Genomic DNA, 17233 nt, shown 5'->3' with positions numbered 1-17233 from the left:
CCAGGTCTTTCTTCTAGCCGCTGGGTGGGTTTGAACTGTCAGTCTTATGGTTAGCAGCCAAGTGCTTAACCTTTGCGCCACCAGGGCTCCTTGCCTGATTCACTAGGAACTGTAAATAGATGAGTAAATGGACATGTGACTGCCACTGATGAAGGATAAAGTGGAACTGGCAGAACCACGTGCTTTGCTGATGCTATTATCCACCAAACCTGGAATCCTCAACTCTCTGGCACGCTGTTTCCTTTCTAGAAAAAGTAATTAACAAAAGAACAGCTAAGGAAAGTGATCCACAGAGAAGGAGGATGGTGGTTGAGGGAATGTGAGCTGGCAGAGCTAACAACCTGATATGGTACAGGAAAAGGGCAATCAGACCTGGTTCCATTCTCGACAACACACCTCAGGAAGGCCCAACAACCCTTCCCTGGTTCTAGGAAAATCATGTCTCATGTCAATAAATCCCTAATGATGCCTGAGATATTTCCACCCACATAATGAATTCCATCCTATCACCCAAAACCTAATGGTTTTCTCTTCACAATTATTCACTGGCATGGTGTCTATGAGTTGAATCAACAGAGGCTTTGGGAACCTTTCACAGGCAGGGTATCCCATTGCACTAACTCCAAGAGGCTGGAGAGACAAGAGTCCCTATGACCTGGCAAAGTCAGAGTAACAGTGGCAGCCACTGCCTTTGCCTTACCCTGAAGTAGACAGTGTGACAGCCTTCAAACACATCTTCACAATCCATCAGCTCTGCTGCTTTTCACCACTCACTCGCTTCTGCATGCTGGACCACGATCAATCAATCACCAACTGCCAGAGACAAAAAAAGGAATGAATGCATTAGGACAACAGACCCACGACTTCAATTACTAAGTCACTGCTCGAGTGTATTTGTTAAAGTTGGCTGAAGAAATAGACCCAAACACAGATAATGGCTCAAGCTCAAAATAAAAGTTTACTTCTAGCTCCTGTACACATACTGGACAGGTGAAAGGTCTGTCACTGAGGTGGGCCTCCTCAATGCAGTGATCCAGGGACCCAGGCTGACAACAGTCTTGCCATCTCTGAAACAATTTCTAAGGTTGCTCTGGGGTGAGGCGGGGCCAAGATGGTGGAATAGTCAGATGCTTCCAGGATCCCTCTTACAACAAAGACCTGAAAAAACAAGTGAAATGGTTATATATATGACAAGGGAGGATCCCTGAACATCAAAGGCAAAGTTCAGAAGTCAGACTGAGTGGCAGGGGGACGGAGAGAGGGGTCAGAAGCTGCAAGGAGTTGCTGGACCTGACTCGGCAGGAACCAGTGCCCCTCAGGCACAATCCCCCAGAGCAACTGCAGCAGGGCTGGTGGTGGCATTCAGGACGTGGTCTCCTCAGGGAGAGACAGCCAGCCGCACAGTCTACTCACACCTCCCAAACCACAGAAGAACAGCTCTCTTGGCAAAAGCTAAGTACTTGCGTTTATTTTACCGTGCCCCCAAGCCCCCAAGCCAGCTTCAGTGGCCATTGATTTCCCTGGGCCTGAGATAGGTCCTGATGCACACCCTGAGCCATTCTCCCGGCCTTGGGGGAAAAGATAATCTGCCAGCTCCAGTAACCTGGGGAGCTCAGGACAGAAGCGGCTCCTGTCCAGGCACAAATGGTGCATGAACTTTGAATACCTTTAACCCCTGCATGGAGCTGTGTGGGCCCATTTCAGATTAGGCCCTTTTTGGTAGACTGCAACGGTGCATCTGCTTGAGATCTGACTTTAACAGTCTCAGCTGTGTGGTGGAGAGGTGGGTTTTTGATGTTTGACAACTCTTTGCCTCTTAAACAGGGTCTTCACCTACCTACATCAGGAGCCTGAGGACTGGTGGCTCCACCCATGTCACCTAGCCACCCACGACAGGGGTCCAAGGGTAAGTGATGCCTACCAGTCCTTACAAGCAAAAGCATTCGGTGCCCGTGGTCCAGCTGCAGAACCTACCGAACTCTGCGTTCTAGGGAACAGGGACACACTTTCCTCACAGACACTCGGGGGGATGGCTGGCAGCCCCCTACCTTGTTCAGAGCGTGACCCCCTTCTGCAACCAGATACCTGTGCCTACACCAATCTCCCCTTCCCCTCAAAGACCAAGGTTGTTCTGGGGACTTCACTCCTTTCAAGCCAGCTAGGAGTGGAAAACACAATGGAGGAGCTGCATGGGAGTTATCTTTTTGAGTTTGTCTCTTTTCCCTAGAAATGGATCTCAGTACCTCCCACTTCCACTCACATTATGCGGGCTAGAGCTATCCACACGGACCGCTCCGCAGCCAGGAATCTCTGTTGTACAAGGCTGACTCCCGCCCAACCAGGAAGGCAGCATTACGTTTGTTGTTGTTGTTGTTAGGTGCCGTCAATTCTGACTCAGAGAGACCCTGTGTACAACAGAATGAAACACTGCCTGGTCCTGTGCCATCCTCACAATCATTGCTGTGTTTGAGCCCACTGTTTCAGTCACTGTGTCAATCCATGTCATTGAGGGCTTTCCTCTTTTTTGGTGACCTTCTATTTTCCCAAGCATGATGTTCTTCAGGGGCTCGACCCTCCTGATCATATGTCCAAAGCATGCGAGATGAAGTTTTGCTATCCTCACTTCTAATGAGCATTCTGGCTACATTAGGTTTAGAGCAAGAAATTTGGGATAAGACACAAGCACAGTAACCTTGCCTTAGTTACTTAACAACTCTGAGTCTTGATTTCCCCATCTGTAAAATACCCTGCCTTCCTCTGAGGGTCATTGCTGTTATTGTTGTTAGGTACTGTTTCCAACCCTGCTTTCAATTCTTTGAGCCATATGCTTAGGATTCGAACTGCTGGCTCATATGATAGCTCTACACTGAAATTTTTTGAGGAACCACCAAACTGTTTTCCACAGCGACTATGGCATTTTGCATTCCCACCAGTAATGAATGAGGTTCCAATTTCTCCACATCCTTGCAAACACCTGTATTTTCCTTTTTTTTTTTTTTTTTTATTATACCCATTCTAGTGGGGGTGAGGTGGTATGTCTTTGTGGTTTTGATTTGCATCTCCCTAAATTTTTTTTTTTTTAATGACTAACAATGTTGAGGTAGCACCAACAGAATTTTAGGATTCGTCATCGGTAGTAAAACAAGCTCATCAGTTCATTTGAAGAGAGACAGAAATAAACCTCCAATAAGCTGAACATAGAATATGAACTGAAAGAGGAAGCAGGTGACTGGCGTACTGGCATCAAAGGCAGTGTACTCTACGTGGGTCAGGGTCAAAGCTGAGGTCCTCATTATACACTGTAACCTCCCCTTCACTGGCAACAGCACCCATCTCCCTCAAAAATCATGTCTACAAAATTCACCTCAAAGAACAGCCACCTAGTTATTTCAGAAAAGAGAATGGATGAATGAACCATGGCTCGTGAGGTCAAAAAAACCAATGTTCAAGTTTTGGGTTGTGAATACAATCTCAAAGGGACAGAATTTAAGAAAATCCATACTTATTAGAAAGTTCCAAGTTCTAGAAGAACCTGATTTCAGAATAACTTTGACCTGCCTTCTGTGCCAGCCCTGAAGTATACTGACTAATTAACCAACATTATTTTTACTAGTACTCTCACGCCTACCTTCAAGGTTTATAATTACTGGATATTGATCAGGTTTAAAAGTCACATGTATGTTTCCAGAATCCCACCCATGTGTGTAGGCTAGGTTTACATGCAACGAATTAGAAACTATGAAGTTATGGGGAATTTTAATTGAATCATGATTTCAACTTCAGGTTCAATTACCCAATTTATGCAACCCAAAATTCAAAACCTGTATTATGATGCTTAATTGTTAGGTTACATCCTGCCTTCTCACCCACTACACACGCAAAAACACACACACACACACCCCTAGCAAAATAACCGCAACCATCCCTCAGTCTCCACAAAACCCATTATTTCAACCTTACGTAAACAATTTGGCTTTCACAACTATTTTCTTTGAGCTTCTCTTTGACTGAGATCTCACAAAGCCTCTCAAGATCCTGTAGACTAGAGGCTACACACTGCTAGTTTGCCAGCTCCATTATTTCACCTCCTCCAGGAACTCCCAGAGACAGCAGTGCCACCTGCTGGTAGGGAAGGCACAATCTGCTTTCTGGAAGCCTAAGGGTGACAGGAATGGCAGCCTAGATTTCTGTCCTTGGGAGCCTTTCTTTTCTAGAGCACATCATAAGCATAAGCTACCATCTGAGATGTGTAACCTCCACAGGAGCCTCCACTGTGACTGGCAGGTCGTCTGGAAGCCATGTAAAGCAAAGCCAGGCTGGCCAACGATGAGGCACTTCTGCCTGGAAATGCCTCCTCAATCTTGCAAATGCAAGAGCCTCACTGAATTCAACATTTCCTGGCTCTCCTCTTCCCCCACTGCTTCAGTATCAGATAACAGCACTCCCAGCCCCCACCTGTAGCTATGCTATCTAGCTCTACCTTACATCCTAAGGAAGGTGCTCAGACCCCTCCCAATGTGAAGGCTCTTACAGGTACACAATGTGACACAGATCCTTCTCAAGGGATACTACTGCTTAGGCATGCAAGTCAGACTCTAATTTTTCATTCACTCTCCATCCTGCCCGTGCCTAACCCAAGGGACAGAAAGGACAGGAAGGAAATGATTTTGTTATTGTTTTGAAAGTAACACTAGTGAGCTTTCATTGATTCAGAGAGTAAACTCTTGTGCTATAGGTCACTAATACATGCTGCGTCCCTCAAGATGCACTCAGCCTGCCAATCTTCCTGGTTTCCCTTGCTTAACCTGATCAGTGTTTTTTAACCTTTTCACAGCCCCTTCCACAGGTGAACCTAAGAACTGCACGCCCTTTGTGTAGTTTTCACAGGCAGTCCCCAGTTACAAACGTCCCACTAACATGCAACCTATAGTTACAAACCAATCCCCATAAAGCCTATTTATATTAAAAATTTGAGGTATATACAATGGCTCGTAATAATAAACAGGTGCTACTTTGCAAAGAGCATTAAAACACTGTTATTATCACCATATTATCATGTTAAAGATATTTGAGTGTATCTGGAAATGATTCTATAATGCTTTTTATGTCTACAAAAGGAACACTACGTGCTAAGACAAACATCTGGTTAACTAACATTAGATACAAACTGTACCTAACTGTTCCGGCTTATGTACAAATTCAACTTAAAGACAGATTTAGGAACGGAGCTCCTTCTTAATCCGGGGACTCCCTGCATGACAAAAATGACATTTTTTTTTTTTTTTTAGATCTAAAAGCATATACTTTTTCAAGTTATACCACCTCTCTCAACCTTCAGAATTCCTTCCCTCACCATCACCAACTTAAAAATTTTAGACAAAATTTTAAGTTATTACCAATAATTTGCTTTGTGTTCCAAACTATTAGCCGACAACCTATATTTCACTTTACTAGGGACAGTTCTTCCCAGCGAGCTTGAGCTTCGCTGCAACTTCTTTTACTTCCATTCACCTCAGAGTTCTCATCTCTCTAACAGATCCAAGTGCTCCCTCTTCAATTTTTTTTTTTAACTTGCCAAGCTAATTCATTGCCTATCAAGTATAGACATTTTGCCAGTATGCAAGGGTGGATTAGCCAGGAAGCAAGGTGTACAACAGGGTTAATTGTGTTTACTCACTAATCAGTAGTGAACAATTTCACGGGGGTTTCATCACACCTTTGATGTGGTGAAAAACAGGGAAAATTTTGACTACAGATTAGTAGGTAGGCACAAGTAAACCCGTGTGTACCTTGCTTATTGGATAAACCATCTCTGGAGTATGACTTACATGTTTGAAAATCAGTGTTTCCTAAAGAAACAAATTTGTAGGGAGAAGAGGAATAAAAGGGCTTGGAAAAGGTATCAGGGTGTCTCCAAGGAATCAGGTAAATATAAATCTTTGTCAATCTCATGCCAGAATAAATTCTAAGTGAATTACATTCAAACGCCAGAATACAGTAAAATTAACACTAGTTAACCACTGGAAAACTGAAGGGACTTTTTATGTTTCACTGTAAGGATGTACACTATGCCCTTCCTATTGCAGGTCTGCAGAAATGGAGAAGAGAGGTAGGGGATACCCTGCAGTTTTAATCTGCTCTTAAACTCCTGCACGCACCTCCCCTTTTCAAAGCGTGGTTTACAGGAGATATTCCCTCCCCGCACATCCCTCTTCTGCCAGCCAAATGGTCTTCTTCAAACACACACTTTTCAAAGAACTGAGGAAGTCTGAAGAGGCTTAATTTAGACCTTGCCTTCACCCTACAGCCCAGTAACATGCAGAAAATAACTAATTTCCCTCTTGAACAGCCCCAGAAAAGCCTCAGTTCACAGCGACCCCCCCCCCCCCACACACACACAAAATCCTGTCTTCTTGAACAAGAATCTCAGTGTGCTGACCTAGTCCGCAGTTCACTGCAGGCATTTCCTTCCTCACAATTTACCAGTCACCAGTTAAGCGTCTCATTTAGATCTGCTCCGCCAGCGCCCAGCTGCTTAGAACATTTTTACCTTTGTAACGGATCTCTGGGTCCCTTCAGCCCAGTCAGAGCGCCCAACTGCAGGGAACCTGGGCCCTTCAGCCCACTCAGAGCGCCCAACTGCGGGGAACCTGGGCCCTTCAGCCCACTCAGAGCGCCCAACTGCGGGGAACCTGGGCCCTTCAGCCCACTCAGAGCGCCCAACTGCGGGGAACCGGGGCCCTTCAGCCCACTCAGAGCGCCCAACTGCGGGGAACCTGGGCCCTTCAGCCCACTCAGAGCGCCCAACTGAGGGGAACCTGGGCCCTTCAGCCCACTCAGAGCGCCCAGCTGCGGGGAACGTGGGCCCTGCAGCCCACTCAGAGCGCCCAGCTGCGGGGAACGTGGGCCCTTCAGCCCACTCAGAGCGCCCAGCTGCGGGGAACGTGGGCCCTTCAGCCCACTCAGAGCGCCCACCTGCGGTGAACATGGGCCCTCCAGCCCACTCAGAGCGCCCAACTGAGGGGAATCTGGGCCCTGCAGCCCACTCAGAGCGCCCAACTGCGGGGAACCTGGGCCCTTCAGCCCACTCAGAGCGCCCAACTGCGGGGAACCGGGGCCCTTCAGCCCACTCAGAGCGCCCAACTGCGGGGAACCTGGGCCCTTCAGCCCACTCAGAGCGCCCAACTGAGGGGAACCTGGGCCCTTCAGCCCACTCAGAGCGCCCAGCTGCGGGGAACGTGGGCCCTGCAGCCCACTCAGAGCGCCCAGCTGCGGGGAACGTGGGCCCTTCAGCCCACTCAGAGCGCCCAGCTGCGGGGAACGTGGGCCCTTCAGCCCACTCAGAGCGCCCACCTGCGGTGAACATGGGCCCTCCAGCCCACTCAGAGCGCCCAACTGAGGGGAATCTGGGCCCTGCAGCCCACTCAGAGCGCCCAACTGCGGGGAACCTGGGCCCTTCAGCCCACTCAGAGCGCCCAACTGAGGGGAACCTGGGCCCTTCAGCCCACTCAGAGCGCCCAGCTGCGGGGAACGTGGGCCCTGCAGCCCACTCAGAGCGCCCAGCTGCGGGGAACGTGGGCCCTTCAGCCCACTCAGAGCGCCCAGCTGCGGGGAACGTGGGCCCTTCAGCCCACTCAGAGCGCCCACCTGCGGTGAACATGGGCCCTCCAGCCCACTCAGAGCGCCCAACTGAGGGGAATCTGGGCCCTGCAGCCCACTCAGAGCGCCCAACTGCGGGGAACCTGGGCCGAGGGCTCGCCTGCAGGTCGAGCGGCCAGAGAAGCTTCTCCGGGCGGCACTCTCCGGGTCACGCCGCCCCCACCCCGCCCGCACCAGGGAAGAGGGTCTGCGTCCACCTCAGAATCGGGGATTCCGGGGTGGTGGAGGGGCGTGTGAACCCCCGCCCGCCCCGCCAGGCCCATCCCGCTCACCCCGCCCCGCCCCGCCCATCCCGCTCGCCCCGACCCGGCCAACGTGCGATGCGACTGGCAGCCCCGCGGCCGTGGCTCACCTCGGAAGAAACGCTCCGGCTTCCTCCGACGGCTCTGGGGAAAAAAAAAAAAAAAAAACCTGCCGCTCCCGCAGGCGCACTAGGCTCTCGCGCCTTCGCCCCTCCGGTCCAGGCGCCAGACCCTCCGACCAGGCTCTGGCCCGCCCCGGCCCTGTCGGTCAGCTGCCGCGAGAGCCAATCCGCTCGAACGGGAGGCCCAGCAGCAGTCACGTGGCCACAGCAGCCAATCACAAAATAGCCCTCGGCCGCCTGCTCCCAAGTCCCTGGGGGCTCAGCTGCTACAGTGCAGAGAGGGTTTGAGACCTGCGCAAAAGACTGAGGATCCGTGTTCCGGGACTGATTAATTGATCATATGCTACATCTTTTAGTTTCTAAAATCCTAATAATAGTCATCACCTGGGTACCTTGTTAAAATGCGGATTCCGATGCAGTAAGTTTGGGGTAGGGACCTGAGAGTCCACCTTTCTAACTAGCTCCCAGGTTGTGGTGATGATGCGCCTGGTCCGAGGACCACCCTCGAGGAGCAAGATTTTAAGGAAATCTGTTCAGAAAGTGTCGGTTTTACACCTGCCCCATGTTATTTTCAAGTTTTGAGACCTCTTCCTCCAGTGATGCAGAGCATTCCAGTGACTGACTAAGCACGGGGTGTCCTGGTGACGCTCATGGTTTGGGCACCTGCTGAGGGAAAAAACCCGCTAACCAAACCCACTGCTGTGGTCTCGATTTGGACTCATAGGACCCTACAGGACAGAGTAGAACTGCCCCATAGGGTTTCCAAGGTTGTAAATCTTGAGGGAAGCAGACTGCTTTGTCCCAGGAGCAGCTGATGGATTGGAACCCCTGACCTTTCACCACTGTGCTCTGTTTAATTCCCACACCACCCACTCTTAGACTAAGGGACAACAACCTATGCCAACTTGGGGTTGGGGTATGGAAAGTAGAAATGGAGACTGTATGATCCTTGGAAATAACAGGACTGTGTTCTGAAATATTGGGCATGTGTTTCTGAGTGGCAGCTGGGCCAGACTCTGGCATAAAGTCCCCCCTACTTTATGTAATTTACAGTCTGTCATACAACTACAAGGGCAAGTTCAGGAAGGGCACTTGGAGTATAGGAAAAACATGCAGGGACCTGATGCTTGCAGTGTAAGCTAGAGTGGTTGTACACTAACCTGCCTTAAAACCCACTGCCGTCGACTCCATTCCGATTCATAGCGACCCTACAGGACAGGGTAGGACTGCCCTGTGGAGTTTCCAAGGAGCACCTGGTGGATTCGAACTGCTGGCCTTTTGGTTAGCAGCCATAGCAAACCTGCCTTAGAAGTCGTAAAAATTTTCCCAGATGCTCTTCTGTAATTCCAGAGTCAGGACGTCAAGAAGCCCATTGCCTCTAACATCTCTCAAACTTGACCTGAACTTAGTGTACAGACTGGCCATCTAGAAGCTTTGTGGTTCAGCATAGCCAAGCTCTTATTACCCAGTGTTGTACTGATGTGGCTCAAGAGTCTAAGTGCTAAATTCTCTAAAGCCTTCAGACCAGGTGGTGTGATATTCCACCACATTGCTTCAAGCAGTTCTCTCTCACTATTCATCAAGGGGACTAAACTGCCACTTAGAGAGAACTTCATCCTTGTCAGTGTGTCTTAGTGCTAGAAGTGAAGCCCAGTGAGTAACCTTGGACATTGTTCATCACATTGCTCAGTATCAGGGCACGCATACCACAAAATTCAGAGTTTCTGGGAGCACATTAAATCAAGTATAGCACCGGTTCTGGTTACAGCAGGAATAAACAGATGTCCAAGCAAGAAAAACACATTTGAAGTCTCAAAGAAAATCTCCTTTGCTGTCTTCTAAGGTCGCTATGAGTCGGAATCAACTTGATGGCAATGCGTTTGGTTTGGGTTGGTTTTAGCATTAAACTGGAGGAGTCCTGGTGGCTCAGTGGTAAAGTGGTCAGCTCTTAACCAAAAGGTTAGTGGTTTATATCCACCAGCCGTTTCATGGGAGAAAGATGTGGTGACCTGCTTCTGTGAAGGTTACAACCTTGGGAACCCTATGGGGCAGTTCTACTCTGTCGTATAGGATCGCTATCAGTCACAATCAACTCAATGGCAATGGGTTTGATTTGGGGTTTATCATTACATCAGTGGTTCTCAAGCGTGGCTGTACAGTAAAGGTTTTTAAGGGTATAGATTTTGGGCCCCTGTGCCCAGAGATTCTGATTGGGGTGAGGCGTGGAACCTGTGTAGCTATAGGTTTAAAAAGCTCCGCAGGTGATTTGCTATCCAGCATGTGTGAGAACACCTGCATAAGTTCCTAGATCAATGGAGTCATTCTTTCACAAGGAAAAGTCAGCTCTGCAACACAGAACACTAATGACCTTAAGACTGTGAAAACAGGGCATTTTGCACACAATATGTGAGAATAGATAAGAAAGGCCAAAAATAACTCATAGGAAATAAATACACCAAGGACAATTCAGCGGTACAAATTGAAATGCCAGGTCCATAACTCAGTTTCATTCCAGTTGATTAGCTAAATATTTCAAAAAGAACCTGTTATCTTTGTTAACCATGCCAAGCTGACCAGCTCTCTAGTGATATCTTCACTTCTTCTACGCCCCTCTTACCAAAAGCAAATTCCTGGTTGAATATCAGTAACAGTTATTCTCTGAGGCTTTTCCCAAAGTGTGTAACAGAGTCACCAGGGGTACTTGTTAAAATGCAGATTCCCAAGACCCACCCCAGAGCCTCTTGTTACCTCTCTCATGTAACAATCCTGAAGTCAGTATTGGTTAAATGGGAGTCCAAACTGGACCTCCTGATAGAAAGCATCCACACATAGGCAAGCCCTCAAGTAAAAGACCTATGCTATTAGTTTGCCATGCTGGCTAAATAAAGGAGGGCCATTCCATTTTATAAAACTCCAGGAGATTCTCAGTTCTCTTTACTGGGATTGTATGAAGTTCTGTCATTATTATTATTATTTTTTTTAATCAGGCATCCGGATGCTGTTGTTGCCCAGAGTATTTCTGTGGAATGATGTGTAATGCAGTGGAGCTTGACTCAGTATTTAACTCAAATAGTGAGGTCCCCTCAGAACGCTCTGCTAACAACAGCCATCTTTTTCTAAAGTGACTTTATTTGTGACACCAAAAATAAGGAAGCCCAATGCGTGAGCCTTCAGACTAGCTTCTTTCTAGCTCTGACGCTTTAAAAAATATATTTCACAGCATCCAAATGGGGGAAGAATGTTTTTTGCCTTGTAAACTTGTAGCTCTATCTACTGGGTAAAATAAGGACAGGTTTCACTGATATTTAACTAGCATGAAGAATGTGAACTTTTAACTAGGAAAAAAAATTTGTTTTTCTCTTTATCAGTGTCAACATTATAAAGAGAGGCAACAGGAAGCAAAGAGATGCTTACCTGAGGATATGAATTTGTAAAAAGACATCCAGGCCCTCATTCATTTTCTGTTTCTCGGTCTACTTGCCTCACATACATAACTCGACTATTCTAGCTCAGGAAATGGCTATGTTAGGATGTGATATAAATCCCGAGTGATCGCAAGCACTTTTCTTCCCCCCCAGAAATTGCTGAACAAGAGATTGGGGTATATTTGAAAAGAAAAGAAAGAGATAAGATATAAACACCCCACCAATTTGCCAAGTCCCCAGAAATCCACCCATTGGTCTGTTGTGCGCAAAACCTCTGTAGACTCCTTTATAATTGCTAATTACACTTTTATCTCTCTAGCAATAAACAGCTTCTCTAAATGCAATTGATTTCATTCACAAAGACTCACAGGTTATCCCAAAATTTACCCTCTGTAACATTTTATACCTATGTGTCTGTCTTTTGGAAATGCTGGTGGCATAGAGGTTAAGTGCTATGACCGCTGACCAAAAGGTCTGCAGTTCAAATCCACCAGGAGCTCCTTGGAAACTCTATAGGGCACTTCTGCTCTATCCTGTAGGGTTTCTATGAGTCAGAATCAACTTGACACCAAAGAGTTTTAGTTGTGTTTTAATAACTGTTGCTTTTTTTTTCTTTTTTTTGTCATCCAGTGTAATCCTGTACAGATTTAGATTTAACCTAACACACAAGGCACAGCTTAGATAAAATGATTTTCTTCATGGTCTCTATAGGTTGTTACTTTTTAAAAAAATATTTCAGACTTAAGGAATGTGTAGGTAATATACGATATAGCCTTCTATAGCCCCCCCTTCAACTCATGAGAGAAACGTTATAAATACAGTCAAAACTCCTTGAACCACTCCCAAGAAGTTTATTTTTTAGAAGGAGAGTTCACAATAAGCAAGCTTAGCCACAAAGGAAAGAGAATGGCTTATGTAAGGAAACATCATGTTGTATACATGTAATAAACAAAATATAAATGGACAAAGTTCTTACTGAACAAAATGTTTGGAAATTCCAAACTGGTATAAGAGCATGATAACAGAGCTGGAGTTTCCACGTGGTCCAACCAACCCTTGTGTTTTACAGTTACAGATTTGGAGCTGGAAAGCAGGTCACCTTTGGAGGGCAGCACAGGTAATTAGGAGCAGACATAAGGTGAGGGATCAGATCTCATTCATTCAACAAACACACTCCATGAGCCCTGTCTTTCAGCTCATTTTGGAAGAGAAGTAAGCCATCACAATTCAAGATTAAAAAGTGTTGTATTGCAAGTGAGGCACACAGCATGGCAAGAAAGCAAATAGGACCACCACTTCTGATTGATGGAATAAGGGAAGAATTTTTACAAGAAGTAATGCCTTAACTGAATTCCAAAGAACTAGTAAGAGTTTGCCAGCCAAGGGTATTCCAGGCCTGGGGAACAGGCCATATAAAAAGCACGAAACCATGGAACACTGCGGAAGAGAAAATAGTTTAAATAGGTATGAGAGGGGAAGAGGGTGAAATGATGATTAAAAGGTGGTGGTGTTTTGGTTAGGTGCTATCAAGTCAATTATGACTCATAGTGACCCTAGGTACAACAGAAAGAACATTGCTCAGTCCTGTGTCACCCTCACAATGGTTGTTATGCTTGAGCCCACTGTTGCAGCCACTGTGTCAATCCATCTCATTGAGGGGCTTCCTCTTTCTCCCTGATATTCTACTTTACCAAGCATCATGTCCTCCAGGGACTGGTCCCTCCTGATAACATGTCCAAAATAAGCGAGACAAAGTCTCGCCATCCTTGCTTCTAAGGAGCGTTCTGGCTGTATTTCTTCCAAGGCAGATTTATTCCTTCTTCTGGCAGCCTGTGGTATATTCAATATTCCTCGCCAACACCATAATTCAAAGGCATCAATTCTCCTTCGGTCATTCTTATTCATTGTCCAGCTTTCACATATGAAGCGATTGGAAACACCATGGCTTGGGTCAGGCATACCCTAGTCCTTAAGGACTTTAAAGTGACATCTTTGCTTTTTAACACTTTAAAGAGATCTCTTGCAGCAGATTTTCCCAGTGCAATGCATCTTTCGATTTTTTGACTGCTGCTTCGGTAGACGTTGATTCTGGATCCAAGTAAAATGAAATCCTTGACAACTTCAGCCTTCTCTTCCTTTATCATGATGTTGCTTATTGGTCCACTTGTGAGGATTTTTGTTTTCTTCCTGTTGAGGTATAAATCATACTAAAGGCTGTGGTCTTCATCAGTAAGTGCTTCAAGTCCTCTCACTTTCAGCAAGCAAGGTTGTGTCATCTGTATATGACAGGATGTTAATGAGTCTTCCTCCAGTACTGATTCCCTGTTCTTCTTCGTATAGTCCAGCTTCTCAGTAGCATACAGATTAAATAAATATGGTGAAAGGATACAACCCTGACACACACCTTTCTTGATTTTTAATCATGCAGTATCCACTTGTACTGTTCTAAAGACTGCCTCTTGCTTTATGTACAGGTTTCTCATGAGCACGATTAAGTGTTCTGGAATGCCCACTCTTGCCAATGTTATCCATAAATTGTTGTGATCCACACAGTCTAATGCCTTTGCATAGTCAATAAAATACAGGTAAATGTTGTTCTAGTATTTTCTGCTTTCAGCCAAGATCCATCTGACATCATTCCACATCCCCTTCTGAATCCAGTTTGAATTTCTGGCAGCTCCCTGGCAATGTAGAGCTGCAACCATTTTTGAGGTATCTTCAGGAAAATTTTACTTATTACACTATTGATGATATTGTTCAATAATTTCTGCATTCTCTTGGATCACCTTTCTTTGGAATGGGCATGAATATGGATCTCTTCCAGTCGGTTGGCCAGGAAGCTGTTGCCAAATTTCTTGGTAGAAATGAGTGGGTGCTTCCAGCATTGTATCTGCTTGTTGAAACATTTCTATTGATTTCCCCACAACTCCTGGAGCCTTGTTTTTCACCAATGCCTTCAGTGCAGCTTGGACATCTTCCTTCTCATATGCTACCTCCTGAAATGGTTGAATTTTGACAGTTATTTTTGGCACAGCGACTCTGTGTATTCCTTCCATCATCTTTCGATGCTACCTGCTTGTTCAGTTTTTTACCTGTAGAATGCTTCAATATTGCACCTTGAGGCTTCAATTTTTTCTTCAATTCTTTCACCTTGAGAAGTGCCGAGCTTATTCTTCCCTTTTGGTTTTCTAACTCCAGGTCTTGCACATTTCATTATAAACTTTATGTCTCCTTGGATGCCATTTGAAATCTTCTGTTCAGCTCTTTTACTCATCATTTCTTCCATTTGCTTTAGCTACATGATGTTCATGAGTAAGTTTCAGAGTCTCTTCTGACATCCATTTTGGTCTTTTTTTTTTTTTTGTCTTTTTAAGGACCTTTTGCTGTGTTCATGTATGATGTGCTTTATGCATGATCCTACAACTTATCGGCTCTTCATTCATTAGTGTTCAGTGCATCAAATCTGTTCTGGAGATGGTCTCTAAATTCAGTTTGGATATACTCAAGGTTGTACTTTGGCTCTTGTGGACTTGTTTTAATTTTCTTCACCTTCAACTTGAACTTGCATATGAGTAATTGATGGCCTGCTCTGCAGTCAGCCCCAACCTTGTTCTGACTGACGATACTGAATGTCTCAGTTGTCTCCACATATGTAGATTGCAGATATGTCGATTTTATTCCTTTGTATTCTATCTGACAAGGTCTACGTGTGTAGTCATCATTTATGTTGCAGAGAAAAGGTATTTGCAATGAATAGTTTACTGGTCTTGCAAAATTCTACCATGCAATCTCCCACATAGTTTCTATCACCAAGGCCATATTTTTCAACTACTAATCCAAAATTTTTTTTTTTAATCCTTCATGTGTGTTTCCAACTTTCTCCTTCCAATCACCAGTAATTACCAATGCATCTTGATTGCATATTTGATCAATTTCAGGCTGCAGAATTGGTAAAAATCTTCAATTTCTTCATCTCTGTCATTAGTGGTTGGTGTGTAAATTTGAATAATAGTTCCATTAACTGATCTTCCTTGTTGCAGTTGTTGTACTTAGGCACTGTCGAGTCAGTTCCAACTCATACCGACCCTATGCACAACAGAACGAAACACTGCCTGGTCCTAAGCATCCTTAACAATCATTGTTATGCTTGAGCTCATTGTTGCAGCCACTGTGCCAATCCACCTTGCTGAGGGTCTTCCTCTTTTCTGCTGACACTGTACTCTGCCAAGCATGAGGCCCTTCTCCAGGGACTGATCCCTCCTGACAACATCTCCAAAGTATGTAAGATGCAGTCTCGCCATCCTTGCTTCTAAGGAGCATTCTGGCTGTACGTCTTCCAAGACAGATTTGTTCATTCTTTTGGCAGTCTGCGGTATATTCAATATTCTTCACCAACACCACAATTCGAAGGCATCAATTCTACTTCGGTCTTCCTTATTCTTTGCCCAGGTTTCACATGCATATGATGCGATTGAAAATACCATGGCTTGGGTCAGGCGCACCTTAGTCTTCAAGGTGACACCTTTGCTTTTGAACAATTGAAAGACATCCCTTGCAGCAGATTTACCCAATTCAATGCGTCTTTTGATTTCCTGACCGCTGCTTCCATGGCTTTTGATTGTGGATCCAAGTAAAATGAAATCCTTGACAACTTCAATCTTTTCTCTGTTTATCATGATATTGCTCATTGGACCAGTTCTGAGGATTGTTTTTCTTTATGTTGAGGTGCAATCCATACTGAAGGCTGTGGTCTTTGATCTTCATTAGTAAGTGCTTCAAGTCCTCTTCACTTTCAGCAAACCAGGTTGTGTCATCTGCATTACGCAGGTTGTTAATGAGCCTTCCTCCAATCCTGATGCCCTGTTCATCTTCATATAGTCCACGTTCTAGTATTATTAGCGCAGTGTACAGATTGAATAGGCATGATGAAAGAATACAACCCTGACACACACCTTTCCTGACTTTAAACCAATCAGTATCCACTTGTTCTGTCTGAACAACTGCCTCTTGATCTATGTAAAGATTCCTCATGAGCACAATTAAGTGCTCGGGAATTCCCATTCTTCGCAATGTTATCCATAATTTGTTATGATCCACACAGTCGAATGCCTTTGCATAGTCAATAAAACACAGGTAAACATCCTTCTGGTATTCTCTGCTTTCAGCCAGGATCCATCTGCCATCAGCAATGATATTCCTGGTTCTACGTCCTTTTCTGAAACCGGCCGGAATTTCTGGCAGTTCCCTGTTGATGTACTGCTGCAGCTGTTTTTGAATGATCTTCAGCAAAATTATGCTTGTGTGTGATATTAATGATATTGTTCTATAATTTCCACATTCGGTTGGATCACCTTTCTTGGGAATAGGCATAAATATGGATCTCTTCCAATCAGTTGGCCAGGAAGCTGTCTTCCATATTTCTTGGCATAGACGAGTGAGCACCTCCAGCGCTACATCTGTTTGTTGAAACATCTCAATTGATATTCCATCAATTCCTGGAGCCTTGTTTTTCGCCAATGACTTCAGAGCAGCTTGGACTTCTTCCTTCAGTACCATCGGTTCCTGATATATGCCACCTCTTGAAATAGTTGAATATCGCCTAATTCTTTTTGGTATAATGACTCTGTGTGTTCCTTCCATCTTCTTTTGATGTTTCCTGCGTCGTTTAATATTTTCCCCATGGAATCCTTCACTGTTGCAACTCGAGGCTTGAATTTTTTCTTCAGTTCTTTCAGCTTGAGAAACACCGAGCGTGTTCTTCCCTTTTGGTTTTCCATCTCCAGCT

General features: G+C 45.4%; 1 long non-coding RNA gene across 10 annotated transcripts in view; it reads right to left on the bottom strand.

The window, feature by feature from the left end:
* LOC111749237 (uncharacterized) overlaps positions 1-1148 on the bottom strand; it is a 530861-nt gene extending 529713 nt beyond the window's left edge. For 5 of the 10 annotated variants that reach the window (XR_010319557.1, XR_010319555.1, XR_010319562.1 and 2 more), the window contains exons 1-2: positions 984-1147; positions 701-813 (exon numbers count right to left, since the gene is read on the bottom strand). This is a non-coding gene — a long non-coding RNA (uncharacterized LOC111749237). Of the gene's footprint in view, positions 1-700; positions 814-983 lie in introns of all 10 variants that reach the window. The other 5 variants (XR_010319559.1, XR_010319565.1, XR_010319558.1 and 2 more) reach the window with 3 other exon arrangements.
* Between the last annotated feature and the right edge of the window lie 16085 nt (positions 1149-17233).

Source organism: Loxodonta africana, chromosome 27 (genome assembly GCF_030014295.1).
Source record: "Loxodonta africana isolate mLoxAfr1 chromosome 27, mLoxAfr1.hap2, whole genome shotgun sequence".
Classification (NCBI taxonomy): Eukaryota; Metazoa; Chordata; class Mammalia; order Proboscidea; family Elephantidae; genus Loxodonta; species Loxodonta africana.
Note: the sequence above shows the minus strand (reverse complement) of the source record. Positions and strands in the feature narration are given on the sequence as shown.